Source organism: Ranitomeya variabilis, chromosome 5, assembly GCF_051348905.1.
Source record: "Ranitomeya variabilis isolate aRanVar5 chromosome 5, aRanVar5.hap1, whole genome shotgun sequence".
Taxonomy (NCBI): Eukaryota; Metazoa; Chordata; class Amphibia; order Anura; family Dendrobatidae; genus Ranitomeya; species Ranitomeya variabilis.
The window spans coordinates 13,937,698-13,959,692 of NC_135236.1; the positions used below are offsets into that span (position 1 = coordinate 13,937,698).

General features: G+C 43.7%; 1 pseudogene; it reads right to left on the minus strand.

Moving 5' to 3' along the window:
* Nucleotides 1-20,397: 20,397 nt before the first annotated feature.
* On the minus strand, nucleotides 20,398-21,342 carry LOC143774614 (olfactory receptor 1f45-like; annotated as a pseudogene).
* Between the last annotated feature and the right edge of the window lie 653 nt (nucleotides 21,343-21,995).

Consider the following 21,995-nt stretch of genomic DNA (forward strand, 5'->3'; position numbering starts at 1 on the left):
GAAAAGACAGTCCTGGCTCACCTCTAGAGAAATTTTCCCAAAAGGCAGACAGAGGCCCCCACATATATTGGCGGTGATTTTAGATGAAATGACAAACGTAGTATGAAAATAGGTTTAGCAAAAATCGAGGTCCGCTTACTAGATAGCAAGAAGACAGAAAGGGCACTTTCATGGTCAGCAGAAAACCCTATCAAAACACCATCCAGAAATTACTTTAAGACTCTAGCATTAACTCATAACACCAGAGTGGCAATTTCCGCTCACAAGAGCTTTCCAGACACAGTAACGAAACAGCAGCTGTGAACAGGAACAAAATGCAAAAACACACAAGGACAAAAGTCCAACTTAGCTGGGAGTTGTCTAGTAGCAGGAACATGCACAGAAAGGCTTCTGATTACATTGTTGACCGGCATGAAACTGACAGAGGAGCAAGGTTATATAGCGACTCCCACATCCTGATAGGAGCAGGTGAACAGAGGGGATGATGCACACAAGTACAATTCCACAAGTGGCCACCGGGGGAGCCCAGAATCCAATTACACAACAGTACCCCCCCCTCAAGGAGGGGGCACCGAACCCTCACCAGAACCACCAGGGCGATCAGGATGAGCCCTATGAAAGGCACGGACAAGATCGGAGGCATGAACATCAGAGGCAGTGACCCAAGAATTATCCTCCTGACCGTATCCCTTCCATTTGACCAGATACTGGAGTTTCCGTCTGGAAACACGAGAGTCCAAGATCTTTTCCACAACGTACTCCAACTCACCCTCAACCAACACCGGAGCAGGAGGCTCAACGGAAGGCACAGCCGGTACCTCATACCTGCGCAACAATGACCGATGAAAAACATTATGAATCGAAAAGGATGCAGGGAGGTCCAAACGGAAGGACACAGGGTTAAGAATCTCCAATATCTTGTACGGGCCGATGAACCGAGGCTTAAACTTAGGAGAAGAAACCCTCATAGGGACAAAACGAGAAGACAACCACACCAAGTCCCCAACACAAAGCCGAGGACCAACACGACGACGGCGGTTGGCAAAAAGCTGAGTCTTCTCCTGGGACAACTTCAAATTGTCCACCACCTGCCCCCAAATCTGATGCAACCTCTCCACCACAGCATCCACTCCAGGACAATCCGAAGATTCCACTTGACCGGAGGAAAATCGAGGATGAAACCCCGAATTACAGAAAAACGGGGACACCAAGGTGGCAGAGCTGGCCCGATTATTGAGGGCGAACTCCGCCAAAGGCAAAAAACCAACCCAATCATCCTGATCCGCAGACACAAAACACCTCAAATATGTCTCCAAGGTCTGATTAGTCCGCTCGGTCTGGCCATTAGTCTGAGGATGGAAAGCAGACGAAAAAGACAAATCTATGCCCATCCTAGCACAGAATGCCCGCCAAAATCTAGACACGAATTGGGTCCCTCTGTCAGAAACGATATTCTCCGGAATACCATGCAAACGAACAACATTTTGAAAAAACAGAGGAACCAACTCGGAAGAAGAAGGCAACTTAGGCAAGGGAACCAGATGGACCATCTTAGAGAAACGGTCACACACCACCCAGATGACAGACATCTTATGAGAAACAGGCAGATCCGAAATAAAATCCATCGAGATGTGCATCCAAGGCCTCTTCGGGATAGGCAAGGGTAACAACAATCCACTAGCCCGAGAACAACAAGGCTTGGCCCGAGCACAAACGTCACAAGACTGCACAAAGCCTCGCACATCTCGTGACAGGGAAGGCCACCAGAAGGACCTTGCCACCAAATCCCTGGTACCAAAGATTCCAGGATGACCTGCCAACGCAGAAGAATGAACCTCAGAGATGACTCTACTGGTCCAATCATCAGGAACAAACAGTCTACCAGGTGGGCAACGATCAGGTCTATCCGCCTGAAACTCCTGCAAGGCCCGCCGCAGGTCTGGAGAAATGGCAGACAATATCACTCCATCTTTAAGGATACCTGTGGGCTCAGAATTACCAGGGGAGTCAGGCTCAAAACTCCTAGAAAGGGCATCCGCCTTAACATTCTTAGAACCCGGTAGGTAAGACACCACAAAATTAAACCGAGAGAAAAACAACGACCAGCGCGCCTGTCTAGGATTCAGGCACCTGGCAGACTCAAGGTAAATTAAATTTTTGTGGTCAGTCAATACCACCACCTGATGTCTGGCCCCCTCAAGCCAGTGACGCCACTCCTCAAAAGCCCACTTCATGGCCAAAAGCTCCCGATTCCCAATATCATAATTCCGCTCGGCGGGCGAAAATTTACGGGAAAAAAAAGCACAAGGTCTCATCACGGAGCAGTCGGAACTTCTCTGCGACAACACCGCCCCAGCTCCGATTTCAGAAGCGTCGACCTCAACCTGAAAAGGAAGAGCAACATCAGGCTGACGCAACACTGGGGCGGAAGAAAAGCGGCGCTTGAGCTCCCGAAAGGCCTCCACAGCATCAGGGGACCAATCAGCAACATCAGCACCCTTCTTAGTCAAATCAGTCAATGGTTTTACAACATCAGAAAAACCAGCAATAAATCGACGATAAAAGTTAGCAAAGCCCAAAAATTTCTGAAGACTCTTAAGAGAAGAGGGTTGCGTCCAATCACCAATAGCCTGAACCTTGACAGGATCCATCTCGATGGAAGAGGGGGAAAAAATGTATCCCAAGAAGGAAATCTTTTGAACCCCAAAAACACACTTAGAACCCTTCACACACAAGGAATTAGACCGCAAAACCTGAAAAACCCTCCTGACCTGCTGGACATGAGAGTCCCAGTCATCCGAAAAAATCAGAATATCATCCAGATACACAATCATAAATTTGTCCAAATAATCGCGGAAAATGTCATGCATAAAGAACTGGAAGACTGAAGGGGCATTTGAAAGACCAAAAGGCATCACCAAATACTCAAAATGGCCCTCGGGCGTATTAAATGCGGTTTTCCACTCATCCCCCTGCTTGATTCGCACCAAATTATACGCCCCACGGAGATCAATCTTAGAGAACCACTTGGCCCCCTTTATACGAGCAAACAAATCAGTAAGCAGTGGTAACGGATATTGATATTTAACCGTGATTTTATTCAAAAGTCGATAATCAATACACGGCCTCAAAGAGCCGTCTTTCTTAGACACAAAGAAAAAACCGGCTCCTAAGGGAGATGACGAAGGACGAATATGTCCCTTTTCCAAGGACTCCTTTATATATTCTCGCATAGCCGCGTGTTCAGGCACAGACAGATTAAATAAACGACCCTTAGGGTATTTACTACCCGGGATCAAGTCTATGGCACAATCGCACTCCCGGTGCGGAGGTAGTGAACCAACCTTGGGTTCTTCAAAAACGTCACGAAAGTCAGACAAGAATTCAGGAATCTCAGAGGGAATAGATGATGAAATGGAAACCAAAGGTACGTCCCCATGAGTTCCTTTACATCCCCAGCTTAACACAGACATAGCTCTCCAGTCGAGGACTGGGTTATGAGATTGCAGCCATGGCAATCCCAGCACCAAAACATCATGTAGATTATACAGCACCAGAAAGCGAATAACCTCCTGGTGATCCGGATTAACACGCATAGTCACTTGTGTCCAGTATTGTGGTTTATTACTAGCCAATGGGGTGGAGTCAATCCCTTTCAGAGGTATCGGAGCCTCCAATGGCTCCAAATCATACCCACAGCGTTTGGCAAAGGACCAATCCATAAGACTCAAAGCAGCGCCAGAGTCGACATAGGCGTCCGCGGTAATAGATGACAAAGAACAAATCAGGGTCACAGATAGAATAAACTTAGACTGTAAAGTGCTAATTGAAACAGACTTGTCAGGCTTCTTAGTACGCTTAAAGCATGCTGATATAACATGAGTTGAATCACCACAATAGAAGCACAACCCATTTTTTCGTCTAAAATTCTGCCGCTCGCTTCTGGACAGAATTCTATCACATTGCATATTTTCTGGCGTTTTCTCAGTAGACACCGCCAAATGGTGCACAGGTTTGCGCTCCCGCAGACGCCTATCGATCTGAATAGCCATCGTCATGGACTCATTCAGACTCGCAGGCACAGGGAACCCCACCATAACATCCTTAATGGCATCAGAGAGACCTTCTCTGAAAATTGCCGCCAGGGCGCACTCATTCCACTGAGTAAGCACAGACCATTTGCGGAATTTTTGGCAGTATATTTCAGCTTCATCTTGCCCCTGAGACAAGGACATCAAGGCCTTTTCCGCCTGAAGCTCTAAATGAGGTTCCTCATAAAGCAACCCCAAGGCCAGAAAAAACGCATCCACATTGAGCAACGCAGGATCCCCTGGTGCCAATGCAAAAGCCCAGTCTTGAGGGTCGCCCCGGAGCAAGGAAATTACAATCCTGACCTGCTGTGCAGGGTCTCCGGCAGAGCGAGACTTCAGGGACAAAAACAATTTGCAATTATTTTTAAAATTTTGAAAGTGAGATCTATTCCCCGAGAAGAATTCAGGCAAAGGAATTCTAGGCTCAGACATAGGTGCATGAACAACAAAATCTTGCAAATTTTGTACCTTTGTGGCGAGATTATTCAAACCTGTAGCTACACTCTGAAGATCCATTTGAAACAGGTGAACACAGAGCCATTCAAGGATAAGAAGGAGAGAAAGAGAGGAAGGCTGCAGTATAGGCAGACTAGCAAGTGATTCAATTAAGAGCACACTCAGAACTAGAGGGAAAAAAAAAAAAAAAAAAAAATTGTAGCAGACTTCTTTTTTCTCTCCTTTCTCAGCCAGTAATTTAACCCTTTTTTTTTTGGCCGGTCAAACTGTCATGATTCTCAATGGCGAGAGAACATAGCCCAGCATATATGAGAACTAGCTCTTGGAAGATGGAAACTATACTGACCATGAACTAAACCTGCCGCACAACTAGAAGTGGCCGGGTAGCATGCCTACGTTTTTTTATCCCTAGATGCCCAGCGCCAGCCGGAGAACTACCTAATCCTAGCAGAGGAAAAGACAGTCCTGGCTCACCTCTAGAGAAATTTTCCCAAAAGGCAGACAGAGGCCCCCACATATATTGGCGGTGATTTTAGATGAAATGACAAACGTAGTATGAAAATAGGTTTAGCAAAAATCGAGGTCCGCTTACTAGATAGCAAGAAGACAGAAAGGGCACTTTCATGGTCAGCAGAAAACCCTATCAAAACACCATCCAGAAATTACTTTAAGACTCTAGCATTAACTCATAACACCAGAGTGGCAATTTCCGCTCACAAGAGCTTTCCAGACACAGTAACGAAACAGCAGCTGTGAACAGGAACAAAATGCAAAAACACACAAGGACAAAAGTCCAACTTAGCTGGGAGTTGTCTAGTAGCAGGAACATGCACAGAAAGGCTTCTGATTACATTGTTGACCGGCATGAAACTGACAGAGGAGCAAGGTTATATAGCGACTCCCACATCCTGATAGGAGCAGGTGAACAGAGGGGATGATGCACACAAGTACAATTCCACAAGTGGCCACCGGGGGAGCCCAGAATCCAATTACACAACAGACAGCATTTCCAGTGACAGAAGTTTGGCAATGCCTGCAGTCAGAGCCTGTGCTCGTGGGTGGTTTGCCTAGAAAGGCCGCCTTTTCTCCCATGCCTGTACTACCGATGGCTGTAGACTGGGCTGGGAGTGTGAGGATGACTGGGAACGTATTGCTGCGGGTGGAATTACAGTGGCTCTCTGGACAACAGTGCCAGAGGTTCTTCCATGGCGATCCTGGGAGGAAGCCGAACCAGCTGTGTGTGAGCTGGAGGAAGAGGCAACACGAGCTGAAGAGGTGGTAGCTGCCTCTGTTGGTTGGCCTAGCTCTTCAGTGTGTTTTTGTAACTCCGCCGCGTGCCTGGTCCGCACATGTTTCCACATGTTGGAGGTATTGAGGTTGCTGACATTTCTCCCTCTTTTGACTTTGTGATGACACACCTTGGATTTGACATAGTAAATGTCATCTGCAACTGTGTCAAAAAAGGACCAGGCACTGCAAGTCTTGGGAGCGCCCTTTTTAGCTTTTGGAAGAGACACGCTCCTAACGGGTGCCAAAGTGGAGGCTACAGGATCCGCAGTCTTCCCCCTCCCTCTCCCTCTTTGGCCCATTCGGGGAATCTCTTCCTCAGAGCTGCTCCCACCACCTTCCTGTCCCTCACGCCACGATGGGTCAAGGACCTCATCATCTACACTACCCTCTGCCACCAACTGCTCCTCCTGGGTAGTCGCAGCAGAGCACGCACCAGAAAGTGGCACCTGAGTGTCATCAGCGGATGCGTTCTGCGGTGTGGTGACCGGAGGCACTGGCCCACCCGCCTCTTCAGACTCAGAGAGAAAAAGCTGTTGGGCATCACTGCACACTGCCTATTCTTCCATTTCTCCAATGCTGCTTGGCTGGCCCCCTGTTTCCAAGCCAAGAGATTCAGAGAACAGAAGTAGAGACGGCTCCTGTCCTGGGCTCTCTGTCTGCCTGGGCAATTTGGCAGGTGGCGAAGAGACAGATGGGTGCTCTCCAGTGCTCTGTGTCTGAGAGGATGTGGCACTAATTGAAGTCGATGCGTTAGCTGCCATCCATCCAACAACGGCTTCAATTTGGTCTTCACGCAGCAGCGGTGTATGGCGCTCTCCGACAAAGCTGCGCATGAAGGACTGTTCCCTGCTGAAACTGGGTGATGATGAGTCACCGGTGCCCGCAGCAGGCACAGAATCCCCACGTCCTCTCCCTGCTCCGCGCCCACGCCCATGTGCCTTACTCCCTGCCTTCTTCATCTTGGTTGACTGATAAAGATAAGCAGAAAAGTACTAACGGCTTAGTGTGCTTATTCCTGAACAGCTCCTAACAGGTATAAGAAACACTCATTTTCTAAAGTGTGGACTAGACTTTAATATGAGCTAATGTGGCCTACACAACTGTAAAGTGGTGTGTTTGGTGAACTTTATTCTTTATTTATTTTTTGGGGGATGAACTGACAACAGGGAGAGCTGCACTCACACGGATACCATGCAGACAGCCGTAAACGGCGCTGCAAGGCCCCAAAAACCTCCTCTACGTTATCCTATGTAATGTTTTTCCTCAATTTAGCTGGATACGGGTGGAAAGTCACTAATAGGAATTATTTGAAAAAATGTGCAGCAGCCTGCACTATTTGCAAAAAAGGACAATGGAACGGATAGAACTGTATGAGTCAGTGAACCACCCTGAGCTGGATATAACCGGCTGTGGCTGCACACAGACTACAGGGCGAGCTGCACTCACACGGAGACCGTGCAGACAGCCGTAAACGGCGCTGCAAGGCCCCAAAAACCTCCTCTACTTTATCCTATGTAGTGTTTTTCCACAATTTAGCTGGATACGGGTGGAAAGTCACTAATAGGAATTATTTGAAAAAAATGTGCAGCAGCCTGCACTACTTGCAAAAAAGGACAATGGAATGGATAGAACTGTATGAGTCAGTGAACCACCATGAGCTGGATACAACCGACTGTAGCTGCACACAGACTACAGGGCGAGCTGCACTCACACGGAGACCGTGCAGACAGCCGTAAACGGCGCTGCAAGGCCCCAAAAACCTCCTCTACGTTATACTATGTAGTGTTTTTCCACAATTTAGCTGGATACGGGTGGAAAGTCACTAATAGGAATTATTTGAAAAAAATGTGCAGCAGCCTGCACTACTTGCAAAAAAGGACAATGGAATGGATAGAACTGTATGAGTCAGTGAACCACCCTGAGCTGGATACAACCGGCTGTGGCTGCACACAGACTACAGGGCGAGCTGCACTCACACGGAGACCGTGCAGACAGCCGTAAACGGCGCTGCAAGGCCCCAAAAACCTCCTCTACGTTATACTATGTAGTGTTTTTCCACAATTTAGCTGGATACGGGTGGAAAGTCACTAATAGGAATTATTTGAAAAAAATGTGCAGCAGCCTGCACTACTTGCAAAAAAGGACAATGGAATGGATAGAACTGTATGAGTCAGTGAACCACCCTGAGCTGGATACAACCGGCTGTGGCTGCACACAGACTACAGGGCGAGCTGCACTCACACGGAGACCGTGCAGACAGCCGTAAACGGCGCTGCAAGGCCCCAAAAACCTCCTCTACGTTATCCTATGTAGTGTTTTTCCACAATTTAGCTGGATACGGGTGGAAAGTCACTAAAAGGAATTATTTGAAAAAAATGTGCAGCAGCCTGCACTACTTGCAAAAAAGGACAATGGAATGGATAGAACAGTATGAGGCAGTGAACCACCCTGACCTGAATACAACCAGCTATGGCTGCACACAGACTACAGAGTGGGCTGCACTCACACACACACACACACACAGAGACCTTGCAGATCACTGTGAAAACAGCGCTGCAAGGCAAAAGGTGAACACACAGCGGTTGCTAAATTAGCCTGGGAAAAGCACAAAGAAGCAAATCGCTATCTCAACTGGCCCTCAGTCAGAACACAGCGTCCTGTCACTAACTGAATTCACAGCAGAGTGAGCCCAAAATGGCGCCATCGACTTTTAAACTGCAGCATGACATCATTTCAGCAGCCAATCACAGCCTTGCCAGTAGTTTCTTGCCCACCATGCTGAACAGGATGTGCCCACACTTGTAATCAGTCCTTATTGGCTGAATTCATGCAGTTTGAATCCTGGGAACTTCCGATTCCGGTATCCGATATGGGGCAAGTATCGGATCTCGGTATCGGAATTCCGATACCGCAAATGTCAGCCGATACCCGATACTTGCGGTATCGGAATGCTCAACACTAGCCATGGAATAAATGGCGCTATAACAATAAATAATGATAATAATAATAATAATAATAATAATATGAACTGGTAGCAGGGCTGGCCTTGAATTGAATGCAACATTTTTTCAGGATTCCCCCTTGGACATCTTATGACAGGGGCATTGTAGTGCGTCGTAATTCTTGGCAGCCCATCCACTCACAGCATAGGCTACAACAGCTTAGGAGACCCACTGTTTCATAATGGCCCTTTAAGAAGATTAATGCCGCTTGATGCACCAGTAAAAATAGGCTCTGTGACTTTAAGAATCCCTCCTTCATAAATGCAACAAGATGGATCTGCTTATGTGTCACACACCACATGGCCAGCTAGTGGTGTTAAATGTTACAATGACATTTCCCAGTAAATGCATTTGTATTGGTTGAAAGCAACGTTAAAGTTGAAAAATGCTTCAAAAAGCAGCATCTGAACTAAGCTCAAGTGGGGGAGGAACATTTCGGTCTAGGGTTAATTATGTGGCCTTACAGGCAAGATATTAACCTGCAAAGTATGTACCTTAACATATTTCCCAGCAAAATATGTTTTGGTTTCGTTTTAGTGTGTTTTTTGTTACATTGGGAAAAATGGCATGTATCTCAGAAAAAAATGTTTACAGCTGTTAACTAGGAGTCAGGAATGCTTCCAGGGGCAATTCCCATGATGTCCCTGTGTTATTTGAGCAGTGCTTTTACACCCCGAAGCAGGCGGAACGGGGATAGTGATCCCACTGGACCACAGAATATACTGTGGAAGCTGAAACCTAGGAACAAGCCGGATAAGGATGTATGATAAATTGCAAGACTTTATTTGTGACTTTAACCCCTTAATCCCATCTGACGTACTATACCGTCGAGGTGGGGTGGGCCTTAATTCCCACCGACGGTATAGTACGTCATACGCGATCGGCCGCGCTCATGGGGGGAGCGCGGCCGATCGCGGCCGGGTGTCAGCTGCATATCGCAGCTGACATCCGGCACTATGTGCCAGGAGCGGTCACGGACCGCCCCCGGCACATTAACCCCCGGCACACCGCGATCAAACATGATCGCGATGTGCCGGCGGTGCAGGGAAGCATCGCGCAGGGAGGGGGCTCCCTGCGGGCTTCCCTGAGACCCCCGGAGCAACGCGATGTGATCGCGTTGCTGCGAGGGTCTTACCTCCCTCCCTGCCTGCTCCAGACCCGGATCCAAGATGGCCGCGGATCCGGGTCCTGCAGGGAGGGAGGTGGCTTCACAGAAGCCTGCTCAGAGCAGGCACTGTGAAGAAGCCTGCACTTCTCGCAGATCGGTGATCTGTCAGAGTGCTATGCAAACTGACAGATCACCGATCTGTATTGTCCCCCCCTGGGGCAAAGTAAAAAAGTAAAAAAAAAAAAATTCCAAATGTGTAAAAAAAAATAAAAACAAATATTCCAAAATAATGAAAAAAAAAAAAAAATATTATTCCCATAAATACATTTCTTTATCTAAATATATAAAAAAAAACAATAAAAGTACACATATTTAGTATCGCCGCGTCCGTAACGACCCGACCTATAAAACTGGCCCACTAGTTAACCCCTTCAGTAAACACCGTAAGAAAAAAAAAAAAAAAACGAGACAAAAAACAACGCTTTATTATCATACCGCCGAACAAAAAGTGGAATAACACACGATCAAAAAGACAAATATAAATAACCATGGTACCGCTGAAAACGTCATCTTGTCCCGCAAATAAAGAGCCACCATACAGCATCATCAGCAAAAAAATAAAAAAGTTATAGTCCTGAGAATAAAGCGATGCAAAAATAATTATTTTTTCAATAAAATAGTTTTTATCGTATAAAAGCGCCAAAACATAAAAAAATGATATAAATGAGGTATCGCTGTAATCGTACTGACCCGAAGAATAAAACTGCTTTATCAATTTTACCAAACGCGGAACGGTATAAACGCCTCCCCCAAAAGAAATTCATGAATAGCTGGTTTTTGGTCATTCTGCCTCACAAAAATCGGAATAAAAAGCGATCAAAAAATGTGACGTGCCCAAAAATGTTACCAATAAAGACGTCAACTCGTCCCGCAAAAAACAAGACCTCACATGACTGTGGACCAAAATATGGAAAATTTATAGCTCTCAAAATGTGGTAACGCAAAAAATATTTTTTGCAATAAAAAGCGTCTTTCAGTGTGTGACGGCTGCCAATCATAAAAATCCGCTAAAAAACTCGCTATAAAAGTAAATCAAACCCCCCTTCATCACCCCCTTAGTTAGGAAAAAAAAAATGTATTTATTTCCATTTTCCCATTAGGGCTAGGGTTAGGGCAAGGGTTGGAGCTAGGGTTAAGGCTACAGTTAGGGTTGGGGCTAAAGTTAGGGTTAGGGTTGGGGCTAAAGTTACGGTTTGGGTTTAGATTACATTTACGGTTGGGAATAGGGTTGGGATTAGGGTTAGGGGTGTGTCAGGGTTAGAGGTGTGGTTAGGGTTACTGTTGGGATTAGGGTTAGGGGTGTGTTTGGATTAGGGTTTCAGTTATAATTGGGGGGTTTCCACTGTTTCGGCACATCAGGGGCTCTCCAAACGCGACATGGCGTCCGATCTCAATTCCAGCCAATTCTGCGTTGAAAAAGTAAAACAGTGCTCCTTCCCTTCCGAGCTCTCCCGTGTGCCCAAACAGGGGTTTACCCCAACATATGGGGTATCAGCGTACTCAGGACAAATAGGACAACAACCTTTGCAGTCCAATTTCTCCTGTTACCCCTGGGAAAATACAAAACTGGGGGCTAAAAAATAATTTTTGTGGGAAAAACAAAGATTTTTTATTTTCACGGCTCTGCGTTATAAACTGTAGTGAAACACTTGGGGGTTCAAAGTTCTTACAACACATCTAGATAAGTTCCTTGGGGGGTCTAGTTTCCAAAATGGGGTCACTTGTGTGGGGCTTCTACTGTTTAGGTACATTAGGGGCTCTGCAAACGCAATGTGACGCCTGCAGACCATTCCATCTAAGTCTGCATTCCAAATGGCGCTCCTTCCCTTCCGAGCCCTCCCATGCATCCAAACGGTTGTTCCCCCCACATATGGGGTATCAGCGCACTCAGGACAAATTGGACAACAACTTTTGGGGTCCAATTTCTCCTGTTACCCTCGGGAAAATACAAAACTGGGGGCTAAAAAATAATTTTTGTGGGAAAAAATTTTTGTTTTTATTTTTATGGCTCTGCATTATAAACTTCTGTGAAGCCCTTGGTGGGTCAAAGTGCTCACCACACATCTAGATAAGTTCCTTTGGGGGTCTACTTTCCAACATGGTGTCACTTGTGGGGGGTTTCTACTGTTTAGGTACATTAGGGGCTCTGCAAACGCAATGTGACGCCTGCAGACCATTCCATCTAAGTCTGCATTCCAAATGGCGCTCCTTCCTTTCCGAGCCCTCCCATGCGCCCAAACAGTGGTTCTCCCCACATATGGTGTATCATCGCACTCAGGACAACTTGGACAACAAATTTTGGGGTCCAATTTCTCCTGCTACCCTCGGGAAAATACAAAACTGGGGGCTAAAAAAATAATTTTTGTGGGAAAAAAATTTTGTTTTATTTTTACGGCTCTGCATTATTAACTTCTGTGAAGCCCTTGGTGGGTCAAAGCGCTCAAAACACATCTAGATAAGTTCCTTAGGGGGTCTACTTTCCAAAATGGTGTCACTTGTGGGGGGTTTCAATGTTTAGGCACACCAGTGGCTCTCCAAACGCAACATGGCGTCCCATCTCAATTCCTGTCAATTTTGCATTGAAAAGTCAAACGGTGCTACTTCCTTTCCGAGCTCTCCCATGCGCCCAAACAGTGGTTTACCCCCACATATGGGGTATCAGCGTACTCAGGACAAATTGTACAACAACTTTTGGGGTCCAATTTCTCCTGCTACCCTTGGAAAAATACAAAACTGGGGGCCCAAAAATAAGTTTTGTGGGAAAAAAAAGATTTTTTATTTTCACGGCTCTGCGTTGTAAACTGTAGTGAAACACTTGGGGGTTCAAAGTTCTCACAACACATCTAGATAAGTTCCTTGGGGGGTCTAGTTTCCGATATGGGGTCACTTGTGGGGGGTTTGTACTGTTTGGGTACATCAGGGGCTCTGCAAATGCAACGTGACGCCTGCAGACCAATCCATTTAAGTCTGCATTCCAAATGGCGCTCCTTCCCTTCCAAGCTCTGTCATGCGCCCAAACAGTGGTTCCCCCCCACATATGGGGTATCAGCATACTCAGGACAAATTGGACAACAACTTTTGGGGTCCAATTTATCCTGATACCCTTGTAAAAATACAAAACTGGGGGCTAAAAAATCATTTTTGTGAAAAAAAAGGAATTTTTATTTTTACGGCTCTGCATTATAAACTTCTGTGAAGCACTTGTTGGGTCAAAGTGCTCACCACACATCTAGATAAGTTCCTTAGGGGGTCTACTTTCCAAAATGGTGTCACTTGTGGGGGTTTCAATGTTTAGGCACATCAGGGGCTCTGCAAACGCAACATGGCATCCCATCTTAATTCCAGTCAATTTTGCATTGAAAAGTAAAATAGCGCTCCTTCCCTTCCGAGCTCTGCTATGCGCCCAAACAGTGGTTTACCCCCACATATGGGGTATCATCGTACTCAGGACAAATTGCACAACAACTTTTGTGGTCTAATTTCTTCTCTTACCCTTGGGGAAATAAAAAAATGGGGGCGAAAAGATCATTTTTGTGAAAAAATATGATTTTTTATTTTTACGGCTCTGCATTATAAACTTCTGTGAAGCACTTGTTGGGTCAAAGTGCTCACCACACATCTAGATAAGTTCCTTAGGGGGTCTACTTTCCAAAATGGTGTCACTTGTGGGGGGTTTCAATGTTTAGGCACATCAGGGGCTCTCCAAATGCAACATGGCGTCCCATCTCAATTCCAGTCAATTTTGCATTGAAAAGTCAAATGGCGCTCCTTCCCTTCCGAGCTCTGCCCTGCGCCCAAACAATGGTTTACACCCACATATGGGGTATCAGCGTACTCAGGACAAATTGCACAACAATTGTTGAGGTCCAATTTCTTCTCTTACCCTTGGGAAAATAAAAAATTGGGGGCGAAAAGATCATTTTTGTGAAAAAATATGATTTTTTATTTTTACCGCTCTGCATTATAAACTTCTGTGAAGCACTTGTTGGGTCAAAGTGCTCACCACACATCTAGATAAGTTCCTTAGGGGGTCTACTTTCCAAAATGGTGTCACTTGTGGGGGGTTTCAATGTTTAGGCACATCAGGGGCTCTCCAAATGCAACTTGGCGTCCCATCTCAATTCCAGTCAATTTTGCATTGAAAAGTCAAATGGCGCTCCTTTCCTTCCGAGCTCTGCCATGCGCCCAAACAGTGGATTACCCCCACATATGGGGTATCAGCGTACTCAGGACAAATTGTACAACAAATTTTGGGGTCTATTTTCTCCTGTTACCCTTGGTAAAATAAAACAAATTGGATCTGAAATAAATTTTGTGTGAAAAAAAGTTAAATGTTCATTTTTATTTAAACATTCCAAAAATTCCTGTGAAACACCTGAAGGGTTAATAAACTTCTTGAAAGTGGTTTTGAGTACCTTGAGGGGTGCAGTTTTTAGAATGGTGTCACACTTGGGTATTTTCTATCATATAGACCCCTCAAAATGACTTCAAATGAGATGTGGTCCCTAAAAAAAAATGGTGTTGTAAAAATGAGAAATTGCTGGTCAACTTTTAACCCTTATAACTCCGTCACAAATAAAAATTTTGGTTCCAAAATTGTGCTGATGTAAAGTAGACATGTGGGAAATGTTACTTATTAAGTATTTTGCGTGACATATGTCTGTGATTTAAGGGCATAAAAATTAAAAGTTGGAAAATTGTGAAATTTTCAAAATTTTCGCCAAATATTCGTTTTTTCACAAATAAACGCAAGTTATATTGAAGAAATTTTACCACTATCATGAAGTACAATATGTCACGAGAAAACAATGTCAGAATCGCCAAGATCCGTTGAAGCGTTCCAGAGTTATAACCTCATAAAGGGACAGTGGTCAGAATTGTAAAAATTGGCCCGGTCATTAACGTGCAAACCACCCTCGGGGCTTAAAGGGTTAAGCAAGTGGACCCACAGGGAAAAACCCCAGGACCGAGACACTGAATTCCTCCAAGGGAGCATCGGCAAGTGAACCCTATGCTGGGACTGTCCCTATACAACCATGGAGACTCAAATGAAACGGTTCCAAAACCAGAGAGTCAGACCCAAGAGGGAAAGAGGCACACTGGAAAAGGGAATGGGAGGTCCTAGGAACCAGAGGAGGAATACCAGATGATCTGGAGAGTCCGCAGCCAGATGATGGATGGATGTGACACGGCACTAGAAGAAAACACGGAGTGTTAAAGTTAAGCAAGATAAAAACCGCACGAACAAGCGCTGGTCTGAGACCTGAGGAGGGCAACAGTGAATACAACACAAAATTGCCCAGGCACCTCCCAAAGTAACTGAGGACCTTAAATACATCCAGAACTCACTGCGACTGGCTGAGAGGACATTTCAGGAAAAAGGGTGAGCTGGCCCTTTAAATGCTTTGACAGCAGTGCACGCCTTATGCTCGCTCCCCTGCAACCAGGAAGCAAGGGAGCGGAGGAGGCACGCGGGACAGATGCTGCAGCCTGGGGAAGCGTCACAGGAGCGTGGACAGGGTGAGCAGGACTTCGGAGACCAGGAGGATGCCTGCGGGCAGGCGGGACCTGGACCCTCTATACCTTAGAACAGGGCCCGCCAGCCGGAGCTCTACAGTGCCTCTTCCTTATGCCCCATCCTTTAAAAATAAGGCAAAAACCTGTGCATGAGAGGGGGAGAATTAATATTTTCTCTTGGTTCCCAGGACCTCTCCCTGGACAAAAACCCTTCCAATTGACCAAAAACAGTGTCTTGTTCCCTCTCCATTTCAGATCCAGTATGGCCTTCACCTCAAAGATATCGCCAGCAGAGATAGGAGAAGGATCCCAGAAATAGCGTCCAAGGATGAACGGCTTAAGGAGAGAGACGTGAAAAGAGTTGTTGAAAGAGAAAGGCATCTTCAGCCGGTAGCATACCTCATTAATTCTCTGAAGTGCTTGGAATGGCCAGATAAACCAAGGAGCGAACTTGTAGGAGGGAACCTTGAGGCGATTGTGCCAAGAAGAGAGCCATACCTTGACCCCAGGTTGGAATGGATGAAAATCCAGACGTCTCTTATCTGCATGGTTTTTCATCCGCATTGCTGCCTGTTCCAAGGAAGCCTTCGTCTCTGACCAGATCCTGGAGAAATCCCTGGCCAGATCCTCGGCTCCTGCATTACTGGAAGGGGTGTTCAAGGGAGTCGGAGTCCTAGGGTGGCACCCATAACCAATGAAAATTGGGGATTTTGGAAGAAGACTCAATGACATGGTTATTGTAGGAGAACTCCGCCCAGGGCAATAAAGTGACCCAGTCACTGTGGTGCGCATTGACAAAGGTGTAGCAGGTACTTGGGGAGTATCTGATTCACCCATTCCACTTGGCCATTAGATTGTGGGTGATAGGCCAAGGAGAAATCCAGAGCGAAATCTGGCTGCTTGCTGAGGGATCGCCAGAATCGGGACACGAACTGCACTCCCCTGTCAGACACAATACGAATAGGTAAATCATGGAGATGAAGAACATGTTAACCACTTAATGTCCATTGACGAACACAGTCCATCATGGCCAGGTGTAAGTTCCTGCACCAGGACAGACTGTGTCCATCATGCATTTAAACTACCACTGCATGTAAACATGCAGTGATAGTTCAGTGCTGACAGCTGCCACTGACAGCTTAGAGGCACAGGAAGAGGCTATGTGAGGCATGCTGTTGTTCTCCACACCCAGACCTTTGTGATTGGTCAGTAATTCTGACTGATGAATCACAGCATGACCGAGCAGGAGATGCTGAAAGTTCAGCATTTTCAACCACATCAATGCAGCAGCTTAGCTCTGCCAGTGGCTGAGCTTCTGCACTAGCAGCCAGGAGTTACATCCTCACCACTCCTGGCTTTTAACCCCCTAATTGCTGTGATCGAGTGTGATCGCAGTGTTCAGGGGGGTGGCAGAGGGATGGGAGGTCCCTCTGCTTTCAGATCGGCGTCCCTGCAACTTCAAAGATCTCTGCCATGATGACCTGGGGTTATCATGACGTCACCTGGGGTCACAAGTTACAGAAAGCCTCTGAGACCATGCTCACATCTTGGTCTCAGAAGCTTTCACCAAAGGTATAATGCACTGCAATGCTAGTGCATTGAAATGCATTATACCTGCAAACAAAGTATAAAAAGTGAAAGTCCCATAAAGGGACTGGGTAAAAAAAAGGAAAAATGAAGAAAAAAAATGTAAAATAATAATAAAAAAATCCACTAATAAATACAAATTTTTAAGTAAAAAAAATAAGTAAACAAAGAAAGTACACATTTGGTGTCGTGCGTCCGTAAAAGTCCCATGTATAAACGTGTCACACTAGTTAACCTCTTCAGTGGACACCGTAAAAAAACAACAAAAAAGTAGCAAATTATGCTTTTTTCAACCAGTATCGTCATACGCGATAAAAAAAGAATAGCAATAAAAATAGTATCACTGAAAGCGCCATCTTGTCCTGCAGGAAAGCCACCATATAGCTCCATCAGCGGAAAAATAAAAAAGTTATCGCTCTCAGAATAAAGCAATACTAAAATATTTTTTTTTCTATAAAAGCGCCAAAACATAAAAAAATTATAAAAATGAGGTATCGCTGTAATCGTAGTGACCTGAAGAATAAAGCTGCCTTACCCATTTTACCACACATGGAACAGAGAAAAAAGAAGAATTCCTGAATTGCTGGTTTTTGTTCATTCTGCCTCCACAAAAATCAGAATAGAAAAATGTCATGTGCCTGAAATTGGAACCAATAAAACTGTCAACTTGTTCTGCAAAAACAAGCCTTCACATGACTCTGTGGGCCAAAATATGAAAAATGATAGCTCTCAAAATAATGTAAAAATTTCTTACAAACAATTCTTACAAAATAAAGCATCTTTTAGTGTGTGACAGAAGCGAAACATAAAAAAAGGACATAAATCTGGTATCTGTGTAATCGCACCGACCCGAAGAATAAAGTCGCCAAATCACTAATACCACTCTAGGAACGGTATAAAAATAAAACCAATTCTTCTCATTTTGTGGATTTGTTCATTCTGCCTCCCAAAGATTGCAGTAAGGCGATCACAGAGGTTTACCCCCACTTTTGGGGTATCAGCTTACTCAGGACAAATTGCACAACAACGTTTGCGGTCCTATTTCTCCTGTTACTCTTAGGAAAATAAAAACTTGGGGGCAAAAAGTTCATTTTTGTGGAAAAAATATGATTTTTTTATTTTCATGGCTCTATGTTAGAAACTTCTGTAAAGCATTTGGGGGTTCAAAATGCTCACCACACATCTAGATTAGCTCCTTGAGGGTGTATTTTCCAAAACTGGGTCACTTGTCGGGGCTTTGTACAGTTTAGGAACATCAAGGGCTCTTCAAACGCAACATGGCGTCCGTAGACCATTCCATCAAAGTCTGCATTCCAAAACAGTGCTCCTTTCCTTCCAAGCTCTGCCATGCGCCCAAACAGTGGTTTACCCCCACATTTAGGATATCAGTGTACTCAGGACAAATTGCTCAACAAGATTTAGGGTCCAATTTCTCCTGTTACCCTTGTGAAATTTAAAATTTTGGGGCAAAAATGATTTTTTATTTTCATGGCTCTACGTTATAAACTTTTGTGAAGCACTTGGGGGTTCAAAGTTCTCACAACACTTCTAGTTAAGTTCCTAGGGGGTTTAGTTTCCAAAATGGTGTCAGTTATGGGGGGTTCCCATTGTTTAGGTACATCAGAGGCTCTCCAAACACGACATGGAGTCCGCTCTCGATTCCATCCGATTTTACGTTCAAAACCTCAAGTGGTGCTCCTTCTCTTTCAAGCCCAGCCGTGCGCCTAAGGAGCGGTCTTCCTCCACACAAGGGGTACTCTGAAGAAATTGCACAACAAATATTGTGGTTCATTTTCTCCTGATACCCTTGACAAAATAAAAAAAATTGTGTCCAAATTAAAATTTTTGTGAAAAAAGTTAAATGTTCATTTTTTCCTTACACATTTCTTCAATTCTTGTGAAGCAACTGAAAGGTTAATAAACTTCTTAAATGTGGTTTTGAGTACCTTAAGGGGTGCATTTTTTAGAATGGTGTCACTTTGGGGTATTTTTAGTCATATTGACTCCTCAAAGTGACTTCAAATGTGAGGTGGTTCCTAAAAAAAATGGTTTTGTAAATTTTGTTCAAAAAATTTGAAATCGCTGGTCAAATTTTAACCCTTATAACTTCCTAACAAAAAAAATGTGTTTCCAAAATTGTACTGATGTAAAGTAGACATGTGGGAAATGTTATTTATTAACTATTTTGTGTGATATCTCTCTGATTTAACAGCATTAAAATTAAACATTTTAAAATTGCAAAATATTAGACATTTTAGCCATATCTCCATTTTTTCATAAATAAACGCAAGTAATATCGAAGAAACTTTACCGAGTCAATAGAACGTCACTTATTTGCAGCTGAGGCCAGACTAACCTGCATCTTCTTCAAGTTTTATCTTACTTTAAACCAGATACCATTTAATTTATCCACAGACTTTACAATTTCTGTAGTATCTATTACAATGGTGAAAATGTAGCTAAGATAAGAATGAAACTCAAGATTACAGAAAAGCAGAAATGTTTTCATGGATCCTTGATATTGATAAGCGAAATGATTAGAACAGAATTCAATTCTGATATTTTACAAAAATATGCATTTTCTAAAATGGCTACCATGGACAAGTTAACGCAAACTACTCCATTTACCAGATCTCCAGACTTCATAATTTATTGAATTTTCTCAGGGACCTATTAGTTAGGGCTATAAAGTCGGCTGCAGGCTGGTGATGCAGGCTGGCACGAATGATCAGGTAGCTGGCTCCAAACCAGTAGGACAGTAGTGCTACAAAAGGATAACATAGGAGAATCTTCTGTAAACATGCTGAGTTCCAGGAAGATGGACTAGAAATAAATAAAGACAGAAGTATTTTTTGAAAACTATTCATATTTCAAATTTAGGAGACTCAATCGAATTTAGCCTGGAAATTGGATTCACAACTTTATTATATGTGAAATAAAGGTGCCTGAAGGCCATTAATAGTCATTACCTAAGTGTTATCTGTCCACATCCTAGTGCAGAATCGGTTGGAGCGCTGGTCATGTGATGGGTAAAGACGGCATATTATTTTATTATTTTTACGTCTTCCCAGCGCTAAAATGTTGATTAGCCAGAAGCCATTTTGCTGAATTCAAAGGAATCAAATCAGAAAAATAGTGGATTCTGACCTGTCCATTTCTTCTGTGAAATTTGCAGAAAATTTAACTTGCTTTTAATTAATCTACTCATCTCTAGTTGTAATACAACTTCTAATGGATTGAAAACAATGCTTTGGTGAATGATTTGACTCATAGTTGAATAAGGCCTTCACTTATTACCACTGAGCTGAACATTTAAACTCATTTTGTTTAAAAAATATATATATCTCATCTTTTGCATAGCTCTCCTAATCTCATTGTTCCTCAGACTGTAGATAACGGGATTCATCAATGGTGTAACTACTACAATGGTATTGGATGAGCTCTCATCAGATGGAGCCATGTAGACTACGATTAGGGTGCCGTAATATGCACATACTGTGGTCAGGTGGGAGCTACATGTGGAGAAGGCTTTTCTTCTAACATAAGAAATGTTAAGGATCACAAAGAAAATGCAAAAGTAGGTAACAATAATAAAAACAAATGGGAAAAAAAGCATAAAGATGCCATAAACAAAGTCTTGCATTATTACAATGGAAATGTCTGAAGTGGCCAATTCCATTAAGGGACCAAGGTCACAAAAGAAATGGTCCATGTAATTCAAGCCACAGAAGTTAGACTGAATAAAAATAAAGACCTCAATTGAAGTGAGCATAATGACCAAAAACCAGGCTCCCATAACAAGTCAAAGGCAAAGATCTAGACTTATTAGTGAGGAATATCGTAACGGATGACAAATGGCCAAATATCGATCATAAGACATAATGGCAATGAGGAAACATGGAACAGTGCAAAATATACCAAAGAAATAAAGCTGTGTCATACAACCCCAAAGGGACAAAACTCCTTCCTCAACAAACATAATGCCTAACATCATGGGGATAACGCTGGTGGTCAGTAAGACATCTGCTATGGATAAATGCTTCAGTAAGAAAAACATTGGAGTTTTGAGTTGGTCAGTGATGGTCACTAGAAGGATAATGAGAAGATTCCCTCCCAGTATACATATGTAACTCAGGGTAAGCAGAAGGAATAGAAGAGGTTTGTATTTGGAAAGACTTTGAAATCCAAGAAGACGTATCTGAGTGACTTGTGTCTGATTCTCCTCACACATCATTTATATATCAATAAGTATCCAAGAATTATTTTCTCCTCAAAATTATGAGTATTTATTCAAGTTCAGGTATAAAGTCCGGGAATGTAGCCCACTAAAAACAAGTGTTATATTATCCTTAGTGATGGTTTTCATTATTAGAGGAGGCTCAATAGAATTTTGGGATATTTTCATCTGTAAAATGATATCATCGCATTGTTGGCCCTTCTGATGTAAAGGCGAAATGTTCCAGATGTTCATGTTTTTATAGTCTCAGAAGAACATAGCAAATGCCCACTGGATCCCGATAATCACCCTCAAGTGAATGTTCTAGACAAAAGAGACCAGATGTTTAACTGAATTGATAATTATCTTGCCTTCAGAGAATTTTGGTAAAAAAAAAAAAAGCTTTCATGTTTTGTATGCTAAATACCCACAATGTGTAAACTTACAAAAATATAAAGTACTTTACTGTATATAAAATGCAGTGAGATAGTTTTAAGCAGGAGGGTCAAGAATTGAGCAGTTAAAAATAATTTCAAAATTAGAAGTGTTAAAAGTTTATTTTTGTCAAATAGTAAAATGCAAAGTGAATGGACAAAACAAAAATATAAATCAAATTCGTTTTTGATGTTATCAAACTTTGCCTTCCAAACAGTCAAAGCATTATTTTT